A 7500-nucleotide genomic window follows, 5' to 3' on the forward strand; every position below is an offset into this window, starting at 1 on the left:
ATACAGCACCTGGTATTCCCAGGCGGTCTCCCATCCAAGTACTAACCAGGCCCGACCCTGCTTAGCTTCCGAGATCAGACGAGATCGGGCGTTGCCAGGCTGGTATGGCCGTACGAAATAAGTTGACAACCATAGGCTACTTATCCATATACAGATTTAGCAATTGACAATGCAAGGTAGTCTCTCTCTCTCTCTCTCTCTCTCTCTCTCTCTCGTGTCAAAATGAAAACAGCTTCCAGCCCCTTTCATGAAGGACTACTTGTGCATATTGCAAGATGTCAGTTTCTAAGTGAATGAGCAAAAGAGCATACAGCACCTGGTATTCCCAGGCGGTCTCCCATCCAAGTACTAACCAGGCCCGACCCTGCTTAGCTTCCGAGATCAGACGTGATTGGGCGTTGCCAGGCTGGTATGGCCGTACGAAATAAGTTGACAACCATAGGCTACTTATCCATATACAGATTTAGCAATTGACAATGCAAGGTGGTCTCTCTCTCTCTCTCTCTCTCTCGTGTCAAAATGAAAACAGCTTCCAGCCCCTTTCATGAAGGACTACTTGTGCATATTGCAAGATGTCAGTTTCTAAGTGAATGAGCAAAAGAGCATACAGCACCTGGTATTCCCAGGCGGTCTCCCATCCAAGTACTAACCAGGCCCGACCCTGCTTAGCTTCCGAGATCAGACGTGATCGGGCGTTGCCAGGCTGGTATGGCCGTACGAAATAAGTTGACAACCATAGGCTACTTATCCATATACAGATTTAGCAATTGACAATGCAAGGTGGTCTCTCTCTCTCTCTCTCTCTCGTGTCAAAATGAAAACAGTTTCCAGCCCCTTTCATGAAGGACTACTTGTGCATATTGCAAGATGTCAGTTTCTAAGTGAATGAGCAAAAGAGCATACAGCACCTGGTATTCCCAGGCGGTCTCCCATCCAAGTACTAACCAGGCCCGACCCTGCTTAGCTTCCGAGATCAGACGAGATCGGGCGTTGCCAGGCTGGTATGGCCGTACGAAATAAGTTGACAACCATAGGCTACTTATCCATATACAGATTTAGCAATTGACAATGCAAGGTGGTCTCTCTTTCTCTCTCTCTCTCTCGTGTCAAAATGAAAACAGCTTCCAGCCCCTTTCATGAAGGACTACTTGTGCATATTGCAAGATTTCAGTTTCTAAGTGAATGAGCAAAAGAGCATACAGCACCTGGTATTCCCAGGCGGTCTCCCATCCAAGTACTAACCAGGCCCGACCCTGCTTAGCTTCCGAGATCAGACGAGATCGGGCGTTGCCAGGCTGGTATGGCCGTACGAAATAAGTTGACAACCATAGGCTACTTATCCATATACAGATTTAGCAATTGACAATGCAAGGTAGTCTCTCTCTCTCTCTCTCTCTCTCTCTCTCTCGTGTCAAAATGAAAACAGCTTCCAGCCCCTTTCATGAAGGACTACTTGTGCATATTGCAAGATGTCAGTTTCTAAGTGAATGAGCAAAAGAGCATACAGCACCTGGTATTCCCAGGCGGTCTCCCATCCAAGTACTAACCAGGCCCGACCCTGCTTAGCTTCCGAGATCAGACGAGATCGGGCGTTGCCAGGCTGGTATGGCCGTACGAAATAAGTTGACAACCAAAGGCTACTTATCCATATACAGATTTAGCAATTGACAATGCAAGGTAGTCTCTCTCTCTCTCTCTCTCTCTCGTGTCAAAATGAAAACAGCTTCCAGCCCCTTTCATGAAGGACTACTTGTGCATATTGCAAGATGTCAGTTTCTAAGTGAATGAGCAAAAGAGCATACAGCACCTGGTATTCCCAGGCGGTCTCCCATCCAAGTACTAACCAGGCCCGACCCTGCTTAGCTTCCGAGATCAGACGAGATCGGGCGTTGCCAGGCTGGTATGGCCGTACGAAATAAGTTGACAACCAAAGGCTACTTATCCATATACAGATTTAGCAATTGACAATGCAAGGTAGTCTCTCTCTCTCTCTCTCTCTCTCGTGTCAAAATGAAAACAGCTTCCAGCCCCTTTCATGAAGGACTACTTGTGCATATTGCAAGATTTCAGTTTCTAAGTGAATGAGCAAAAGAGCATACAGCACCTGGTATTCCCAGGCGGTCTCCCATCCAAGTACTAACCAGGCCCGACCCTGCTTAGCTTCCGAGATCAGACGAGATCGGGCGTTGCCAGGCTGGTATGGCCGTACGAAATAAGTTGACAACCATAGGCTACTTATCCATATACAGATTTAGCAATTGACAATGCAAGGTAGTCTCTCTCTCTCTCTCTCTCTCTCTCTCTCTCTCTCTCTCGTGTCAAAATGAAAACAGCTTCCAGCCCCTTTCATGAAGGACTACTTGTGCATATTGCAAGATGTCAGTTTCTAAGTGAATGAGCAAAAGAGCATACAGCACCTGGTATTCCCAGGCGGTCTCCCATCCAAGTACTAACCAGGCCCGACCCTGCTTAGCTTCCGAGATCAGACGAGATCGGGCGTTGCCAGGCTGGTATGGCCGTACGAAATAAGTTGACAACCATAGGCTACTTATCCATATACAGATTTAGCAATTGACAATGCAAGGTAGTCTCTCTCTCTCTCTCTCTCTCTCTCTCGTGTCAAAATGAAAACAGTTTCCAGCCCCTTTCATGAAGGACTACTTGTGCATATTGCAAGATGTCAGTTTCTAAGTGAATGAGCAAAAGAGCATACAGCACCTGGTATTCCCAGGCGGTCTCCCATCCAAGTACTAACCAGGCCCGACCCTAATTAGCTTCCGAGATCAGACGAGATCGGGCGTTGCCAGGCTGGTATGGCCGTACGAAATAAGTTGACAACCATAGGCTACTTATCCATATACAGATTTAGCAATTGACAATGCAAGGTAGTCTCTCTCTCTCTCTCTCTCTCTCTCTCTCTCTCTCGTGTCAAAATGAAAACAGTTTCCAGCCCCTTTCATGAAGGACTACTTGTGCATATTGCAAGATGTCAGTTTCTAAGTGAATGAGCAAAAGAGCATACAGCACCTGGTATTCCCAGGCGGTCTCCCATCCAAGTACTAACCAGGCCCGACCCTGCTTAGCTTCCGAGATCAGACGAGATCGGGCGTTGCCAGGCTGGTATGGCCGTACGAAATAAGTTGACAACCAAAGGCTACTTATCCATATACAGATTTAGCAATTGACAATGCAAGGTAGTCTCTCTCTCTCTCTCTCTCTCTCGTGTCAAAATGAAAACAGCTTCCAGCCCCTTTCATGAAGGACTACTTGTGCATATTGCAAGATGTCAGTTTCTAAGTGAATGAGCAAAAGAGCATACAGCACCTGGTATTCCCAGGCGGTCTCCCATCCAAGTACTAACCAGGCCCGACCCTGCTTAGCTTCCGAGATCAGACGAGATCGGGCGTTGCCAGGCTGGTATGGCCGTACGAAATAAGTTGACAACCAAAGGCTACTTATCCATATACAGATTTAGCAATTGACAATGCAAGGTAGTCTCTCTCTCTCTCTCTCTCTCTCGTGTCAAAATGAAAACAGCTTCCAGCCCCTTTCATGAAGGACTACTTGTGCATATTGCAAGATTTCAGTTTCTAAGTGAATGAGCAAAAGAGCATACAGCACCTGGTATTCCCAGGCGGTCTCCCATCCAAGTACTAACCAGGCCCGACCCTGCTTAGCTTCCGAGATCAGACGAGATCGGGCGTTGCCAGGCTGGTATGGCCGTACGAAATAAGTTGACAACCATAGGCTACTTATCCATATACAGATTTAGCAATTGACAATGCAAGGTAGTCTCTCTCTCTCTCTCTCTCTCTCTCTCTCTCTCGTGTCAAAATGAAAACAGCTTCCAGCCCCTTTCATGAAGGACTACTTGTGCATATTGCAAGATGTCAGTTTCTAAGTGAATGAGCAAAAGAGCATACAGCACCTGGTATTCCCAGGCGGTCTCCCATCCAAGTACTAACCAGGCCCGACCCTGCTTAGCTTCCGAGATCAGACGAGATCGGGCGTTGCCAGGCTGGTATGGCCGTACGAAATAAGTTGACAACCAAAGGCTACTTATCCATATACAGATTTAGCAATTGACAATGCAAGGTAGTCTCTCTCTCTCTCTCTCTCTCTCTCTCGTGTCAAAATGAAAACAGCTTCCAGCCCCTTTCATGAAGGACTACTTGTGCATATTGCAAGATGTCAGTTTCTAAGTGAATGAGCAAAAGAGCATACAGCACCTGGTATTCCCAGGCGGTCTCCCATCCAAGTACTAACCAGGCCCGACCCTGCTTAGCTTCCGAGATCAGACGTGATTGGGCGTTGCCAGGCTGGTATGGCCGTACGAAATAAGTTGACAACCATAGGCTACTTATCCATATACAGATTTAGCAATTGACAATGCAAGGTGGTCTCTCTCTCTCTCTCTCTCTCTCTCGTGTCAAAATGAAAACAGCTTCCAGCCCCTTTCATGAAGGACTACTTGTGCATATTGCAAGATGTCAGTTTCTAAGTGAATGAGCAAAAGAGCATACAGCACCTGGTATTCCCAGGCGGTCTCCCATCCAAGTACTAACCAGGCCCGACCCTGCTTAGCTTCCGAGATCAGACGTGATCGGGCGTTGCCAGGCTGGTATGGCCTACGAAATAAGTTGACAACCATAGGCTACTTATCCATATACAGATTTAGCAATTGACAATGCAAGGTGGTCTCTCTCTCTCTCTCTCTCTCGTGTCAAAATGAAAACAGTTTCCAGCCCCTTTCATGAAGGACTACTTGTGCATATTGCAAGATGTCAGTTTCTAAGTGAATGAGCAAAAGAGCATACAGCACCTGGTATTCCCAGGCGGTCTCCCATCCAAGTACTAACCAGGCCCGACCCTGCTTAGCTTCCGAGATCAGACGAGATCGGGCGTTGCCAGGCTGGTATGGCCGTACGAAATAAGTTGACAACCATAGGCTACTTATCCATATACAGATTTAGCAATTGACAATGCAAGGTGGTCTCTCTCTCTCTCTCTCTCTCTCGTGTCAAAATGAAAACAGCTTCCAGCCCCTTTCATGAAGGACTACTTGTGCATATTGCAAGATTTCAGTTTCTAAGTGAATGAGCAAAAGAGCATACAGCACCTGGTATTCCCAGGCGGTCTCCCATCCAAGTACTAACCAGGCCCGACCCTGCTTAGCTTCCGAGATCAGACGAGATCGGGCGTTGCCAGGCTGGTATGGCCGTACGAAATAAGTTGACAACCATAGGCTACTTATCCATATACAGATTTAGCAATTGACAATGCAAGGTAGTCTCTCTCTCTCTCTCTCTCTCTCTCTCTCTCTCGTGTCAAAATGAAAACAGCTTCCAGCCCCTTTCATGAAGGACTACTTGTGCATATTGCAAGATGTCAGTTTCTAAGTGAATGAGCAAAAGAGCATACAGCACCTGGTATTCCCAGGCGGTCTCCCATCCAAGTACTAACCAGGCCCGACCCTGCTTAGCTTCCGAGATCAGACGAGATCGGGCGTTGCCAGGCTGGTATGGCCGTACGAAATAAGTTGACAACCATAGGCTACTTATCCATATACAGATTTAGCAATTGACAATGCAAGGTAGTCTCTCTCTCTCTCTCTCTCTCTCGTGTCAAAATGAAAACAGCTTCCAGCCCCTTTCATGAAGGACTACTTGTGCATATTGCAAGATGTCAGTTTCTAAGTGAATGAGCAAAAGAGCATACAGCACCTGGTATTCCCAGGCGGTCTCCCATCCAAGTACTAACCAGGCCCGACCCTGCTTAGCTTCCGAGATCAGACGAGATTGGGCATTGCCAGGCTGGTATGGCCGTACGAAATAAGTTGACAACCATAGGCTACTTATCCATATACAGATTTAGCAATTGACAATGCAAGGTGGTCTCTCTCTCTCTCTCTCGTGTCAAAATGAAAACAGCTTCCAGCCCCTTTCATGAAGGACTACTTGTGCATATTGCAAGATTTCAGTTTCTAAGTGAATGAGCAAAAGAGCATACAGCACCTGGTATTCCCAGGCGGTCTCCCATCCAAGTACTAACCAGGCCCGACCCTGCTTAGCTTCCGAGATCAGACGAGATCGGGCGTTGCCAGGCTGGTATGGCCGTACGAAATAAGTTGACAACCATAGGCTACTTATCCATATACAGATTTAGCAATTGACAATGCAAGGTAGTCTCTCTCTCTCTCTCTCTCTCTCTCTCTCTCTCTCTCGTGTCAAAATGAAAACAGCTTCCAGCCCCTTTCATGAAGGACTACTTGTGCATATTGCAAGATGTCAGTTTCTAAGTGAATGAGCAAAAGAGCATACAGCACCTGGTATTCCCAGGCGGTCTCCCATCCAAGTACTAACCAGGCCCGACCCTGCTTAGCTTCCGAGATCAGACGAGATCGGGCGTTGCCAGGCTGGTATGGCCGTACGAAATAAGTTGACAACCATAGGCTACTTATCCATATACAGATTTAGCAATTGACAATGCAAGGTAGTCTCTCTCTCTCTCTCTCTCGTGTCAAAATGAAAACAGCTTCCAGCCCCTTTCATGAAGGACTACTTGTGCATATTGCAAGATGTCAGTTTCTAAGTGAATGAGCAAAAGAGCATACAGCACCTGGTATTCCCAGGCGGTCTCCCATCCAAGTACTAACCAGGCCCGACCCTGCTTAGCTTCCGAGATCAGACGAGATTGGGCGTTGCCAGGCTGGTATGGCCGTACGAAATAAGTTGACAACCATAGGCTACTTATCCATATACAGATTTAGCAATTGACAATGCAAGGTGGTCTCTCTCTCTCTCTCTCGTGTCAAAATGAAAACAGCTTCCAGCCCCTTTCATGAAGGACTACTTGTGCATATTGCAAGATTTCAGTTTCTAAGTGAATGAGCAAAAGAGCATACAGCACCTGGTATTCCCAGGCGGTCTCCCATCCAAGTACTAACCAGGCCCGACCCTGCTTAGCTTCCGAGATCAGACAAGATCGGGCGTTGCCAGGCTGGTATGGCCGTACGAAATAAGTTGACAACCATAGGCTACTTATCCATATACAGATTTAGCAATTGACAATGCAAGGTAGTCTCTCTCTCTCTCTCTCTCTCTCTCTCTCTCGTGTCAAAATGAAAACAGCTTCCAGCCCCTTTCATGAAGGACTACTTGTGCATATTGCAAGATGTCAGTTTCTAAGTGAATGAGCAAAAGAGCATACAGCACCTGGTATTCCCAGGCGGTCTCCCATCCAAGTACTAACCAGGCCCGACCCTGCTTAGCTTCCGAGATCAGACGTGATCGGGCGTTGCCAGGCTGGTATGGCCGTACGAAATAAGTTGACAACCATAGGCTACTTATCCATATACAGATTTAGCAATTGACAATGCAAGGTGGTCTCTCTCTCTCTCTCTCTCTCGTGTCAAAATGAAAACAGCTTCCAGCCCCTTTTATGAAGGACTACTTGTGCATATTGCAAGATGTCAGTTTCTAAGTGAATGAGCAAAAGAGC

At 47.0% G+C, this 7500-nt stretch overlaps 20 non-coding genes and 6 pseudogenes across 20 annotated transcripts in view; all 26 read right to left on the reverse strand.

Moving 5' to 3' along the window:
* The window catches only part of LOC146289735 (5S ribosomal RNA), a 119-nt gene extending 3 nt beyond the window's left edge, over positions 1-116 (reverse strand). The window contains exon 1 of the ribosomal RNA XR_014755376.1: positions 1-116. This exon is cut by the window's left edge and continues 3 nt beyond it. This is a non-coding gene — a ribosomal RNA (5S ribosomal RNA).
* A 188-nt stretch (positions 117-304) lies between these two features.
* LOC146289736 (5S ribosomal RNA) lies at positions 305-423 on the reverse strand (annotated as a pseudogene).
* A 178-nt stretch (positions 424-601) lies between these two features.
* LOC146289737 (5S ribosomal RNA) lies at positions 602-720 on the reverse strand. The gene has a single exon (XR_014756799.1). It is a non-coding gene; the product is annotated as a 5S ribosomal RNA (ribosomal RNA).
* Positions 721-896: 176 nt separating this feature from the next.
* LOC146289738 (5S ribosomal RNA) lies at positions 897-1015 on the reverse strand. The gene has a single exon (XR_014755377.1). It is a non-coding gene; the product is annotated as a 5S ribosomal RNA (ribosomal RNA).
* Positions 1016-1193: 178 nt separating this feature from the next.
* Positions 1194-1312, reverse strand: LOC146289739 (5S ribosomal RNA). The gene has a single exon (XR_014755378.1). It is a non-coding gene; the product is annotated as a 5S ribosomal RNA (ribosomal RNA).
* A 186-nt stretch (positions 1313-1498) lies between these two features.
* Positions 1499-1617, reverse strand: LOC146289740 (5S ribosomal RNA). The gene has a single exon (XR_014755379.1). It is a non-coding gene; the product is annotated as a 5S ribosomal RNA (ribosomal RNA).
* A 178-nt stretch (positions 1618-1795) lies between these two features.
* On the reverse strand, positions 1796-1914 carry LOC146289741 (5S ribosomal RNA). The gene has a single exon (XR_014755381.1). It is a non-coding gene; the product is annotated as a 5S ribosomal RNA (ribosomal RNA).
* A 178-nt stretch (positions 1915-2092) lies between these two features.
* On the reverse strand, positions 2093-2211 carry LOC146289742 (5S ribosomal RNA). Its single transcript, XR_014755382.1, has one exon. It is a non-coding gene; the product is annotated as a 5S ribosomal RNA (ribosomal RNA).
* A 194-nt stretch (positions 2212-2405) lies between these two features.
* LOC146289743 (5S ribosomal RNA) lies at positions 2406-2524 on the reverse strand. Its single transcript, XR_014755383.1, has one exon. It is a non-coding gene; the product is annotated as a 5S ribosomal RNA (ribosomal RNA).
* Positions 2525-2706: 182 nt separating this feature from the next.
* LOC146289744 (5S ribosomal RNA) lies at positions 2707-2825 on the reverse strand (annotated as a pseudogene).
* A 190-nt stretch (positions 2826-3015) lies between these two features.
* On the reverse strand, positions 3016-3134 carry LOC146289745 (5S ribosomal RNA). Its single transcript, XR_014755384.1, has one exon. It is a non-coding gene; the product is annotated as a 5S ribosomal RNA (ribosomal RNA).
* Positions 3135-3312: 178 nt separating this feature from the next.
* On the reverse strand, positions 3313-3431 carry LOC146289746 (5S ribosomal RNA). Its single transcript, XR_014755385.1, has one exon. It is a non-coding gene; the product is annotated as a 5S ribosomal RNA (ribosomal RNA).
* A 178-nt stretch (positions 3432-3609) lies between these two features.
* On the reverse strand, positions 3610-3728 carry LOC146289747 (5S ribosomal RNA). The gene has a single exon (XR_014755386.1). It is a non-coding gene; the product is annotated as a 5S ribosomal RNA (ribosomal RNA).
* Positions 3729-3916: 188 nt separating this feature from the next.
* On the reverse strand, positions 3917-4035 carry LOC146289748 (5S ribosomal RNA). Its single transcript, XR_014755387.1, has one exon. It is a non-coding gene; the product is annotated as a 5S ribosomal RNA (ribosomal RNA).
* Positions 4036-4217: 182 nt separating this feature from the next.
* Positions 4218-4336, reverse strand: LOC146289749 (5S ribosomal RNA; annotated as a pseudogene).
* Positions 4337-4516: 180 nt separating this feature from the next.
* Positions 4517-4634, reverse strand: LOC146289750 (5S ribosomal RNA; annotated as a pseudogene).
* A 176-nt stretch (positions 4635-4810) lies between these two features.
* LOC146289751 (5S ribosomal RNA) lies at positions 4811-4929 on the reverse strand. The gene has a single exon (XR_014755388.1). It is a non-coding gene; the product is annotated as a 5S ribosomal RNA (ribosomal RNA).
* A 178-nt stretch (positions 4930-5107) lies between these two features.
* Positions 5108-5226, reverse strand: LOC146289752 (5S ribosomal RNA). Its single transcript, XR_014755389.1, has one exon. It is a non-coding gene; the product is annotated as a 5S ribosomal RNA (ribosomal RNA).
* A 188-nt stretch (positions 5227-5414) lies between these two features.
* On the reverse strand, positions 5415-5533 carry LOC146289753 (5S ribosomal RNA). The gene has a single exon (XR_014755390.1). It is a non-coding gene; the product is annotated as a 5S ribosomal RNA (ribosomal RNA).
* A 178-nt stretch (positions 5534-5711) lies between these two features.
* LOC146289754 (5S ribosomal RNA) lies at positions 5712-5830 on the reverse strand (annotated as a pseudogene).
* Positions 5831-6002: 172 nt separating this feature from the next.
* On the reverse strand, positions 6003-6121 carry LOC146289755 (5S ribosomal RNA). Its single transcript, XR_014755392.1, has one exon. It is a non-coding gene; the product is annotated as a 5S ribosomal RNA (ribosomal RNA).
* A 192-nt stretch (positions 6122-6313) lies between these two features.
* LOC146289756 (5S ribosomal RNA) lies at positions 6314-6432 on the reverse strand. Its single transcript, XR_014755393.1, has one exon. It is a non-coding gene; the product is annotated as a 5S ribosomal RNA (ribosomal RNA).
* A 174-nt stretch (positions 6433-6606) lies between these two features.
* LOC146289757 (5S ribosomal RNA) lies at positions 6607-6725 on the reverse strand (annotated as a pseudogene).
* Positions 6726-6897: 172 nt separating this feature from the next.
* On the reverse strand, positions 6898-7016 carry LOC146289758 (5S ribosomal RNA). The gene has a single exon (XR_014757809.1). It is a non-coding gene; the product is annotated as a 5S ribosomal RNA (ribosomal RNA).
* A 186-nt stretch (positions 7017-7202) lies between these two features.
* LOC146289759 (5S ribosomal RNA) lies at positions 7203-7321 on the reverse strand. Its single transcript, XR_014756800.1, has one exon. It is a non-coding gene; the product is annotated as a 5S ribosomal RNA (ribosomal RNA).
* A 176-nt stretch (positions 7322-7497) lies between these two features.
* Positions 7498-7500, reverse strand: part of LOC146289760 (5S ribosomal RNA) — a 119-nt gene continuing 116 nt past the window's right edge. The window contains exon 1 of the ribosomal RNA XR_014756802.1: positions 7498-7500. This exon is cut by the window's right edge and continues 116 nt beyond it. This is a non-coding gene — a ribosomal RNA (5S ribosomal RNA).

Source organism: Hypomesus nipponensis, chromosome 5 (assembly GCF_054491055.1).
Source record: "Hypomesus nipponensis isolate SF chromosome 5, ASM5449105v1, whole genome shotgun sequence".
In the NCBI taxonomy this organism is placed as follows: domain Eukaryota; kingdom Metazoa; phylum Chordata; class Actinopteri; order Osmeriformes; family Osmeridae; genus Hypomesus; species Hypomesus nipponensis.